The sequence below is a fragment of the Apium graveolens genome, chromosome 4 (genome assembly GCF_009905375.1).
Source record: "Apium graveolens cultivar Ventura chromosome 4, ASM990537v1, whole genome shotgun sequence".
Classification (NCBI taxonomy): Eukaryota; Viridiplantae; Streptophyta; class Magnoliopsida; order Apiales; family Apiaceae; genus Apium; species Apium graveolens.
The window spans coordinates 73,936,520-73,946,855 of NC_133650.1; the positions used below are offsets into that span (position 1 = coordinate 73,936,520).

The window sequence follows — 10,336 nt, forward strand, 5'->3', positions numbered from 1 at the left end:
TTGACTGCTAGTAGACCAAACATTATGTTTGCAACATGTCTGTGTGCAAGATTTCAAGCCAGTCCAAAGGACATTTGATGGCCGTGAAGAGAATTTTCGGATACTTAAAGGAAACACCAAACTTGGGATTATAGTATCCTAAGGGAACTGGATTTGAAGCTGTTGGATACACAGAAGCAGATTTTGCTGGATACATGGTTGACAGAAAGAGCACTAGTGGAAGCTGTCAATTCCTTAGACAAAATCTTGTATCTTGGTATGGTAAGAAATATCAATCTGTGTCAACTTCCACAGCTGAGGCGGAATACATAGCTGCTGGAAGTTGCTGTGCTCAAGTGATTTGGATTAGAAATCAGCTAGTGGACTATGGCCCAGTGATACACAAAACTCCAATTATGTGTGATAATACTAGTGCTATTTCTATTGTTGCTAATCTAGTTAATCATTCTAGAACAAAGCACATTGATGTAAGGTATCATTTTATTAGAGAACATGCTGCAAATGGTACTATTGAGCTTATTTTTGTTCCAACAGAAAAACAATTAGCTGACATTTTCACTAAACTTTTGGATGAAGCAACTTTTACTAGACTTTTTGGTGAAATTGGAATGTTAAATTCTCCATCCTAAAGGCAAGAACTCAGCTAATATGTTGCAGCAGATTAATTTCTAGTAAATCAAAATTGATTTGATTTAATTGGAAATTAACTGGAATATGTCTTATAAATATTTCAGAATTCTCTTTATATTTATTTTTTAAAATTCAAAATTTAGCGTGGAATTTTTCAAATTTTTAGAAAACTGTCTAACTGTTAGTTTACATTTTCAATGTGTGAAATTAGCATAAGACAGAATCAAAAAGTATAAAAGTATATAGAGAACTAAGTTCTCGATAAGTCTAACTGACTTCTCGACAAGTCATTTTGAGACTTCTCGATAAGTCATTTTCTTGACTTCTCGAAGGACTTCTCGACAAGCCTCATTATAACTTCTCGATAAGTCATTGTAGAGATCTCGATATATGTTAATTAGTTGAGTTCTTTACAAGTATATTTTAGACTTCTCAACAACTTAGGACTGAAATAATTTAATTTAATAAATTAATTTAGTAAAATACTTTTGATATAAAATTATTCTAATTTTATTTTGATTTATTCAAATAGAAATTGGAAAAAATATATTCCATTCAGGAAAAACTGGGTATTTATTTGACATCTCGATAAGTCACTATCTAGTTCTCGATAAGAGTCAGGAAAGTGACATATCGATATGTTTCTATTTTCACACGTGACTTCTCGATAAGCAAATCCCAAAATTTTAATTCCACTTCTCGACAAGTCATTTACCTTTTTCTATAAATATCCAGACATCTCGACATAACCCCTCTTTACGCTTTCGAGATCTCAAGTGACCTAGTTTTTGCAGATCTTAACCGTTCTCTCTCATTTCCAACTCTTTATCTCTCAAATTTCTTACTCACTCAAATTCAAACACTTCAAATGACATCAAACACTGTTAGAGCTTTCATCCCAAAGGAGGGAACCAACTACCTTGCATTCACAGATGCTAACCAAGCTCCTGATAGCTTCAAGAGCTTTGTCAAGTTTCTATCTGAGACATTCTTTGTAGGTGTTCTAACTGCAAATCCAATTCTGTATCTGGATGTTCTCAATGATTTCTAGAACTCAACTGTGATTAAGACAGTTGTGCATGAGAATCAAGTTGCATCTTCGGTGGTAAACTGCACAATCCAATGGCAACAGGTGGAATTCAATGAGAATGATGTCAACAAGACTTTGGTTATTCCTATTGACAACTTGGTGGAGCTGCCTACTCAATAAGAGCTATCTGAACTCATGGACTTCATCAGTTACAATGAAAGAATCAACCTTTCTAGCTTGAACAAGAAGCATTTGAGGAGGGAATGCTCATTCCTGTTTGACTCCATAGTGAGAGCTTTCACCTACAGAAAGACAGGGTATGACAACATCTCAAGTGTGGTCTAGAATCTGGTGTTCTCCATGGCTCACAACAGACATATAAATGTGGGTCTCTTGATTCTGGAGGAACTCAACACAAGGCTCACAATGCTTTTGGCCACAAGAGGTAAGGAAATGTTTCTTCCTAGGTTTATAATGTCTACTTCAAATTATAAAGTTCAAGATATTCATTACTTAATGGTATTGAGAGAAAAAAGATAGGAAATTGTAAACAGGTGTCCAAAATTCTATTTGGCTAACTTATTATAAACAATAAGGTACCTATAATTCTCATAATCACTCCATTCATGTTGGAGAGTTTCATGACTTACCCTTATCCTATGCATGACATGAGGTCTAATGTTCAACCTAGTACAGTTATGGCTCCTGTACTTGTGGAAGTACAAACACATGAACACCAACATGAGCCTTCCATACTTGAGACCCTTCCTTCTTTACCATTAAAAGCTAGGAAACCAACCACTTCATCCTCTTAAAAGAGTGAGGTGAGTAAAAATAAGAGAAATCATGCACCCTTGACTGTTATCAATGAGAGTGGTTGTTAGTCTCTAAACACCTTCGTCATCTTCACTGTCTGAATTTCCCAACAAGGCTTTTTATAAGGCATCAGACCTTAGCATTTGATCAAGTTCCAATGTGACCACTGAATCGACCAACTCGACTTTTAAGCACTCCTCATTATCAGTAGGAAATTTCATAGCATTGAACACATTGAAAGCCACATCCTAATCCAACACTCGCATTGTAAGCTCACCCTTCTGCACATCAATCAAAGTCCGGCCAGTTGCCAAGAAAGGCCTTCCCAAGATTATGGGAATCTTCTTATCCTCCTCGGAATCAAGAATGACGAAATCAGCAGGGAAGATGAGTTTATCCACCTTGACCAAGACATCCTCCACAATACCTCTCAGATATATAATAGAACGGTCGGCCAATTGCAAGGTCATGTAAGTTAGTTTGGGATCATGTAAGTCCAATTGCTTGAAGTTTGACAAAGGCATCAGATGGATGCTAGCTCCCAAATCACATAAGCATCTGTCAAAAGACACTTTCCCAATAGTACATGGAATATTAAAGCTTCCTGGATCTTTAAGCTTCAGAGGCAACTTCTACTGCAGCACAACACCGCATTCCTCCGTGAGAGCGATAGTCTCTAAATCATCTAGCTTCACCTTCCGAGAGAGAATACCTTTCATAAACTTTGCATTACTAGGCATCTGCTCGAGAGCCTCAGCGAAAGGTATGTTGATATGAAGTTTCTTGAAAACCTCCAGAAACTTCTCGAATTGCTTGTCCAGCTTTTTCTTCTGTAGCCTCTTAGGAAAAGGCGGTAGAGGATAGATCTATTTCTCCACTGTATTACCCTCAGGCAGAGTGTGCTCAACAGTAGACTTCCTTGGTTCTACTTCTTCATCCTGCTGCTTTGCTTCTTCCTCAACCCCAGCTTCTTCAGTCAAGTCTTGAGTTTGATCGGGATTTGCAACCTTCCCAGACCTCAAAGTGATTGCCTTTACCTGCTCCTTATCTTCCTTCTTTCCTGGCACTTCAGTGTCACTAAGAAATGTACCAGGTTGACGATTTAGCAAGGCATTGGCAATTTACCCAATTTGATTTTCCAAGGTCTTGATAGAAATAACTTGACTCTTGCACATGAGTTTCAACTCCTCTAATTCAGATTTTTCCTTAGCTTGTTGCAGCTGGAGTTGTTGTTTTGGTGCATACTGCGGTTGCTGAAAACCAGGGTGGTTGTACTGCTTAGCTGGATACTGCTGATAAGGCTGTTGAACCGCATTCTGAGCATTGCTCCAGCTGAAATTGGGATTATTTTGGTTGTTAGGATGATAGGTGGCTGGCACAGGTTGCTGTGATTGCTGGAAGTCACTCATGAACTGAGCTGATTCATTAGAAATTGTGCACTGATCAGTCTCATGGGCACCAGCACAAAGCTCACAGACACTAGTGATTTGATTAACTCCATAATTATCTAAAGTGTCCCCCTTCATTGTCAAAGCCTTAAGTTGGGCAGCTATAGCAGTTGCTGCATCTAACTCCAAAATTCTTGCTACTTTTCCCTGAGTCAGTCTCTGGGAAGGATTCTGGTACTTATTAGCAGCCATTAGTTCAATAAGTTCATAAGCTTCATCGTAGCTCTTAGCCCACAAGGCTCCTCCCGATGCTGCATCAAGCATGGGCCTAGAAGTAGGACCCAATCCATTGTAGAAATAGTTGATAATCATCCAATCAGGCATGCCATAGTATGGGCACTTCCTTAACATCTCCTTATATCGATCCCAAGCCTCATATAGAGATTCTCTATTTTGCTGCGTGAACTGGGTAAGAGCATTCCTGATTGCTGCAATCTTCGCCATGGGAAACAATTTAGTGAGAAACTTTGGAGCAAGATCTTCCCAAGTTGTGATCGACCCTGCCGGTAGAGAGTGTAACCAACACTTAGCCTTGCCGGTAGAGAGTGGAGAAGATGTATGCAAGTGTATATATTTATAGGTGGAGGGGTGTGAATTTGATAAGGAATAGAAGTGGGAATTGATTATGGGAATCGTGGGAATAATGGAATTGATTAGGAGAGGGAATTATGGGATATGGAAGAGTAAAAATCGGGTTAGAATTGAATTTGGAATTAAAATCCCAATTTTATCTAATAAACAGCTGTTTTTATTTTATTTTTTCTGAACAGGGACTCGGCGCGGGCGCGCGCTAGGACAACGCGAGCACACTCACATTCTGGAAAACCGACGCGGACGCGCGCAAGGACAGCGCGGGCGTGCTTGGTTACTGGAAAAACGGAGCGGCCACGCTCTTGGCCACCGCGGGCGCGCCTAGCTTCTATACTTGGCCCCGATTTTTTTCCTTTTTCTGATTTTTTTGTGTTTTTCTCTTTTCTTCTTGCTTCCTCTACCTACTAATGTACAACAAACTTGGGTTGCCTCCCAAGAAGCGCTTCTTTTATGTCGCTAGCTCGACGTAGAATCTCGAGATCAAGTGGATAATAAAATGACACTAACCACCTCGCGGTTTGCCGTATCACCATAATAATGCTTCAACCGTTGACCATTTACCTTGAATGCTTGGCCCGGATCATTCTCAAAAATTTCCACCGCTCCATGTGGAAACACATTTTTGATTATGAAGAGCCCTGACCATCTTGACTTCAACTTTTCAGGATAAAGATGGAGACGAGAGTTGAATAAAAGAACTTGTTACCCTGGCAGAAATTTATTGAGCACTAGACCCTGATCGTGCCACCTATTAACTTTCTCCTTGTATATTTTGTTGTTCTCGTAAGCTTGAAGTCGAAATTCATCAAGTTCGTTCAATTGAAGCATCCTTTTCTTTCCAGCTGCATCCAAGTCCAGATTCAATTTCTTCAAAGCCCAATAAGCCTTATGCTCGAGCTCCACCGACAAATGACACTCCTTACCATAAAATAACTGAAATGGAGATATTCCCAATGGAGTCTTATATGCTGTTCTATACGCCCAACAGCTTTATCAAGCTTCAAAGACCAATCCTTCCTTGATGGACATACCACTTTCTCTAAAATGCACTTTATCTCTCTGTTAGATACCTTAGCTTGACCATTTGTCTGAGGATGATAAGCCGTAGCAATGCGATGATTCACATTATACCTCTTCATCATGGTGGTGAACTTGCGGTTGTAAAAATGCGACCCCTCATCACTGATTATGACTCTTGGAGTCCCAAACCTTGTGAATATCTGCTTGTGAAGAAAATTAAGCATGACTTTCGCATTGTTCGTTGGAAATGCCTTAACTTCAACCCATTTTGACACTTAATCAACTGCCAACAAGATATACTGATTGTTGCAAGACGAGACAAATGGCCCCATGAAGTCAATTCCCCAAACATCGAAGACCTCAACCTCGAGAAGCACATTAAAAGGAATCTCATCCTTCTTAGACATATTATCCACACATTGACATCGATCACATTTCAAAATGAACTAATGCGCATCTTTAAATAATATTGGCCAAAAGAAACCTGCTTGAAGAACACGAGCTGCTGTCTTTTCTCCACCATAATTTCCTCTATAAGCCGTTGAGTGGCAATCTCGCAAGATCCCCCCATTTCACTGTAAGGAATACATCTCCTGATGATTTGGTCAGCTCCCTGGCAAAAAAGAAATGGCTCATCCCACATATACCACTTCACTTCATGTAGAAACTTCTTCATTTAAGCATACGATAAGTCAAAAGGCATAATGTTTCTCACAAGGTAGTTCACAATGTTTGCAAACCACGGCTCTTCTTCTTGCACTCCAAACAGCTGCTCGTCGGGAAAAGACTCATTTATCAAGGTCTTATCCAATGAAGTAGCATTAGGATTCTCTAAACACGAGAGATGATCATCGACTTGATTTTCAGTTCCTTTTCAGTCCTTGATCTCTAGTTCAAATTCTTAGAGCAAAAGAACCCATCAAATTAATCTAGGCTTCGAGTCCTTCTTCGAGACGAGATACCGAATGGCGGTGAGATCAGTGAAAATTGTCACCTTAGTCCCAAGTAGATAAGATCAAAATTTCTCAAAACCATAGACAATAGCCAAAAGTTCTTTCTCCGTAGTAGTGTAATTCAGTTATGCACCATTTAGAGTGTTACTTGCGTAGTAGACTACATGAAATATGCTGTTCTTCCTCTGCCCTAGAACTGCTTCAACTGCATAATCACTTGCATCACACATCATCTCAAAAGGTTCATTCCAATCAGGTGCAGTTATGACTGGTGCCGAGATTAGACTCTTCTTCAATATCTCAAAAGCCGCAAGGCACTCGTCATTAAACTTGAAAGGGACATCTTTCTCTAGTAAACTGCATAATGGCTTTGAAATTTTCGAGAAGTCTTTGATGAAATGCTTGTAGAAACCCATGTGACCAAGAAAACTGCAAATTTCCTTAACAGAAATAGGTGGGTAAAGATTCTCAATGACCCCCATCTTGGCCTTATCCACCTCAAGACCCTTACTAGAAACCTTGTACCCGAGAATTGTGCCTTGACGCACCATAAAGTGACATTTCTCCCAATTGATAACCAAATTGGTCTCAACGCACCTCTTGAGAATATGTCCAAGATTTTGCAAGCATTCATCAAAAGAATCACCAAAGACTGAGAAGTCGTCCATGAATACATCCACATTCTGGCCAATCATGTCAGAAAAGATGGCCATCATACATCATTGAAATGTGGCTGGTGCACCACACAGACCAAAAGAAACTCGTCTAAAGGGCAATGTACCGAATGGACAAGTGAAGGTAGTTTTCTTTTGATCTTCTGGAGCGATACAAATCTGATTATAACCCGAATAATAATCCAAAAGACAATAGTACTCATGACCAACCAACCTGTCAAGCATCTGTTCAATGAAGGGCAAGGGAAAATGATCCTTCCTGGTGGCCTTGTTTAGCTTCCTGTAGTCCATACAGACTCTCCACCCGGTGACTGTCCGTGTAGGAATAAGCTCATTCTTCTCATTTGCTACCACAGTAATACCACCTTTCTTTGGTACACATTGAACCGGGCTTACCCATGAACTGTCAGAGATAGGATAAATGATCCCTGCATCTAGCCACTTCAGAATTTCCTTCTTTACTGCTTCCTTCATGATTGGATTAAGTCTTCTTTGCTGCTCCAGTGTGGGCTTGCTACCTTCTTCTAGCAGAATTTTATGCATGCAGTAAGAAGGGCTGATTCCCCTGATATCTGCTATAGTCCATTCAATTGCCGATTTGAACTCTCTCAGAATTCTCAAAAGCTTTTCCTCATCGCTACCAGAAAGGTCAGATGCAATAATAACAGGCAGAGTCGATGCATCACCTAAAAAGCATACCTCAAATGTTCAGGTAAAGGCTTAAGCTCAAGAGTAGGAGCTTCCTTAATAGAAGGCTTGAGGAATTTAGGAGCTTTGCTCAATTCTTCCATTTCAAGAGATTCAAAAGGCATATCGATCTTCCTCTTCCAGGGAGACACATTCAAATATTGCAATTGCTCATCACCTTCGTCATCTTCACTGTCTGAATTTCCCAACAAGGCTTTTTCTAAGGCATCAGACCTTAGCATTTGATCAAGTTCCAATGTGACCACTGAATCGACCAACTCGACTTTTAAGCACTCTTCATTATCAGTAGGAAATTTTATAGCATTGAACACATTGAAATTCACATCCTGATCCAACACTCGCATTGTAAGCTCACCCTTCTACACATCAATCAAAGTCCGACCAGTTGCCAAGAAAGGCCTTCCCAAGATTATGGAAATCTTCTTATCCTCCTCGGAATCAAGAATGATGAAATCAGCAGGGAAGATGAGTTTATCCACCTTGACCAAGACATCCTCCACAATACCTCTCAGATATGTAATAGAATGGTCGGCTAATTGCAAGGTCATGTAAGGTGGTTTGGGATCAGGTAAGTCCAATTGCTTGAAGATTGACAAAGGCATCAGATTGATGCTAGCTCCCAAGTCACATAAGTATCTGTCAAAAGACACTTTCCCAATAGTACATGAAATAGTAAAGCTTCCTGGATCTTTAATCTTCGGAGGCAACTTCTGCTGCAGCACAACACTGCATTCTTCCGTGAGAGCGACAGTCTCTAAATCATCTTGCTTCACCTTTCGAGAGAGAATACCTTTCATAAACTTTGCATAACTAGGCATCTGCTCGAGAGCCTCAGTGAAAGGTATGTTGATATGAAGTTTCTTGAACACCTCCAGAAACTTCTCAAATTGCTTGTCCAGCTTTTTCTTCTGCAGCCTCTTAGGAAAAGGCGGTGGAGGATAGATTTGTTTCTCCCCTGTATTACCATCAGGCAGTGTGTGCTCAACAGTAGTCTTCCTTGGTTCCACTTCTTCATCCTTCTGCTTTACTTCTTCCTCAACCCCAGCTTCTTCAGTCAACTCTTAAGTTTGATCGGGATTTTCAACCTTCCAAGACCTCAAAGTGATTGCCTTTACCTGCTCCTTATCTTCCTTCTTTCCTGGCACTTCAGTGTCACTAGGCAATATACCTGGTTGACGATTTAGCAAGGCATTGGAAATTTGCCCAATTAGATTTTCCAAGGTCTTGATAGAAATATCTTGACTCTTGCACATGAGCTTCAACTCCTCTAATTCAGATTTTTCATTAGCTTGTTGCAGCTGAAGTTGTTATTTTGGTGCATAATGCGGTTGCTGAAAACCAGGGCGGTTGTACTGCTTAGCTGGATACTGCTGATAAGGCTGTTGAACCACATTCTGAGCGTTGCTCTAGCTGAAATTGGGATGATTGCGGTTGTTAGGATGATAGGTGGCTGGCACAGGTTGCTGTGATTGCTGGAAGTCGCTCACGAACTGAGCTGATTCATTAGAAATTACGCACTGATCAGTCTCATGGGCACCGGCACAAAGCTCACAGACACTAGTAATTTAATTAACTCAATAATTAGCCAAAGTGTCCCCCTTCATTGTCAAAGCCTTAAGTTGGGAAGCTATAGCAGTTGCTACATCCAACTCAAGAATTCTTGCTACTTTTCCCTGAGTCAATATCTGGGAAGGATTCTGGTACTCATTAGCAGCCATCAGTTCAATAAGTTCATAAACTTCATCGTAGCTCTTAGCCCACAAGGCTCCTCCTGATGCTCCATCAAGCATGGGCCTAGAAGTAGGACCCAATCCATTTTAAAAATAGTTGATAATCATCCAATCAGGCATGCCATGGTATGGTCACTTCCTTAGCATCTCCTTATATTGATCCCAAGCCTCACACAGAAATTCTCCAGTTTACTGCGCGAACTGGGTAAGAGCATTCCTGATTGCTGTAGTCTTCGCCATGGGAAAAAATTTAGTGAGAAACTTTTGAGCAAGATCTTCCCAAGTTGTGATAGACCCTGCCGGTAGAGAGTGTGACCAACACTTAGCCTTTTCCCTCAAAAAGGCTTTAGAAATTGAAGCTAGGAGTCGCAGCTTAATGGCATCTTCAGTCACACCATTGAACTTGAAAGTGTCGCAGATCTCGATGAAATCCCTGATGTGCATGTTGGGGTCTTCGGTAGGAGAACTCCCAAACTGAACTGAGTTCTGTATCATCTGGATCGTGCTTGACTTGATCTTTAAAAGTGTTAGCCGCGATGGCTAGTCTAATGATGCTAGACTGAATGTCGTCAATCTTAGGCTTAGAGTAGTCCATCAAAGCCTTCAGATTTTCTGCTTAATCACCCATAGCTACTATAATTGGCTCTTCAACTTTCTCTTCTTCTTCAACCTTCTTTTCTTCCTCAAAAACTTTCCTACGAATTACCACAAGTTCTTCCTTGGCTTTATCCAGTGT

General features: G+C 40.4%; 2 non-coding genes across 2 annotated transcripts; both read left to right on the plus strand.

The window, feature by feature from the left end:
* Positions 1-4,246: 4,246 nt before the first annotated feature.
* On the plus strand, positions 4,247-4,353 carry LOC141722510 (small nucleolar RNA R71). The gene has a single exon (XR_012575527.1). It is a non-coding gene; the product is annotated as a small nucleolar RNA R71 (small nucleolar RNA).
* A 5,365-nt stretch (positions 4,354-9,718) lies between these two features.
* Positions 9,719-9,825, plus strand: LOC141722688 (small nucleolar RNA R71). Its single transcript, XR_012575694.1, has one exon. It is a non-coding gene; the product is annotated as a small nucleolar RNA R71 (small nucleolar RNA).
* The last annotated feature ends 511 nt before the right edge of the window (positions 9,826-10,336 follow it).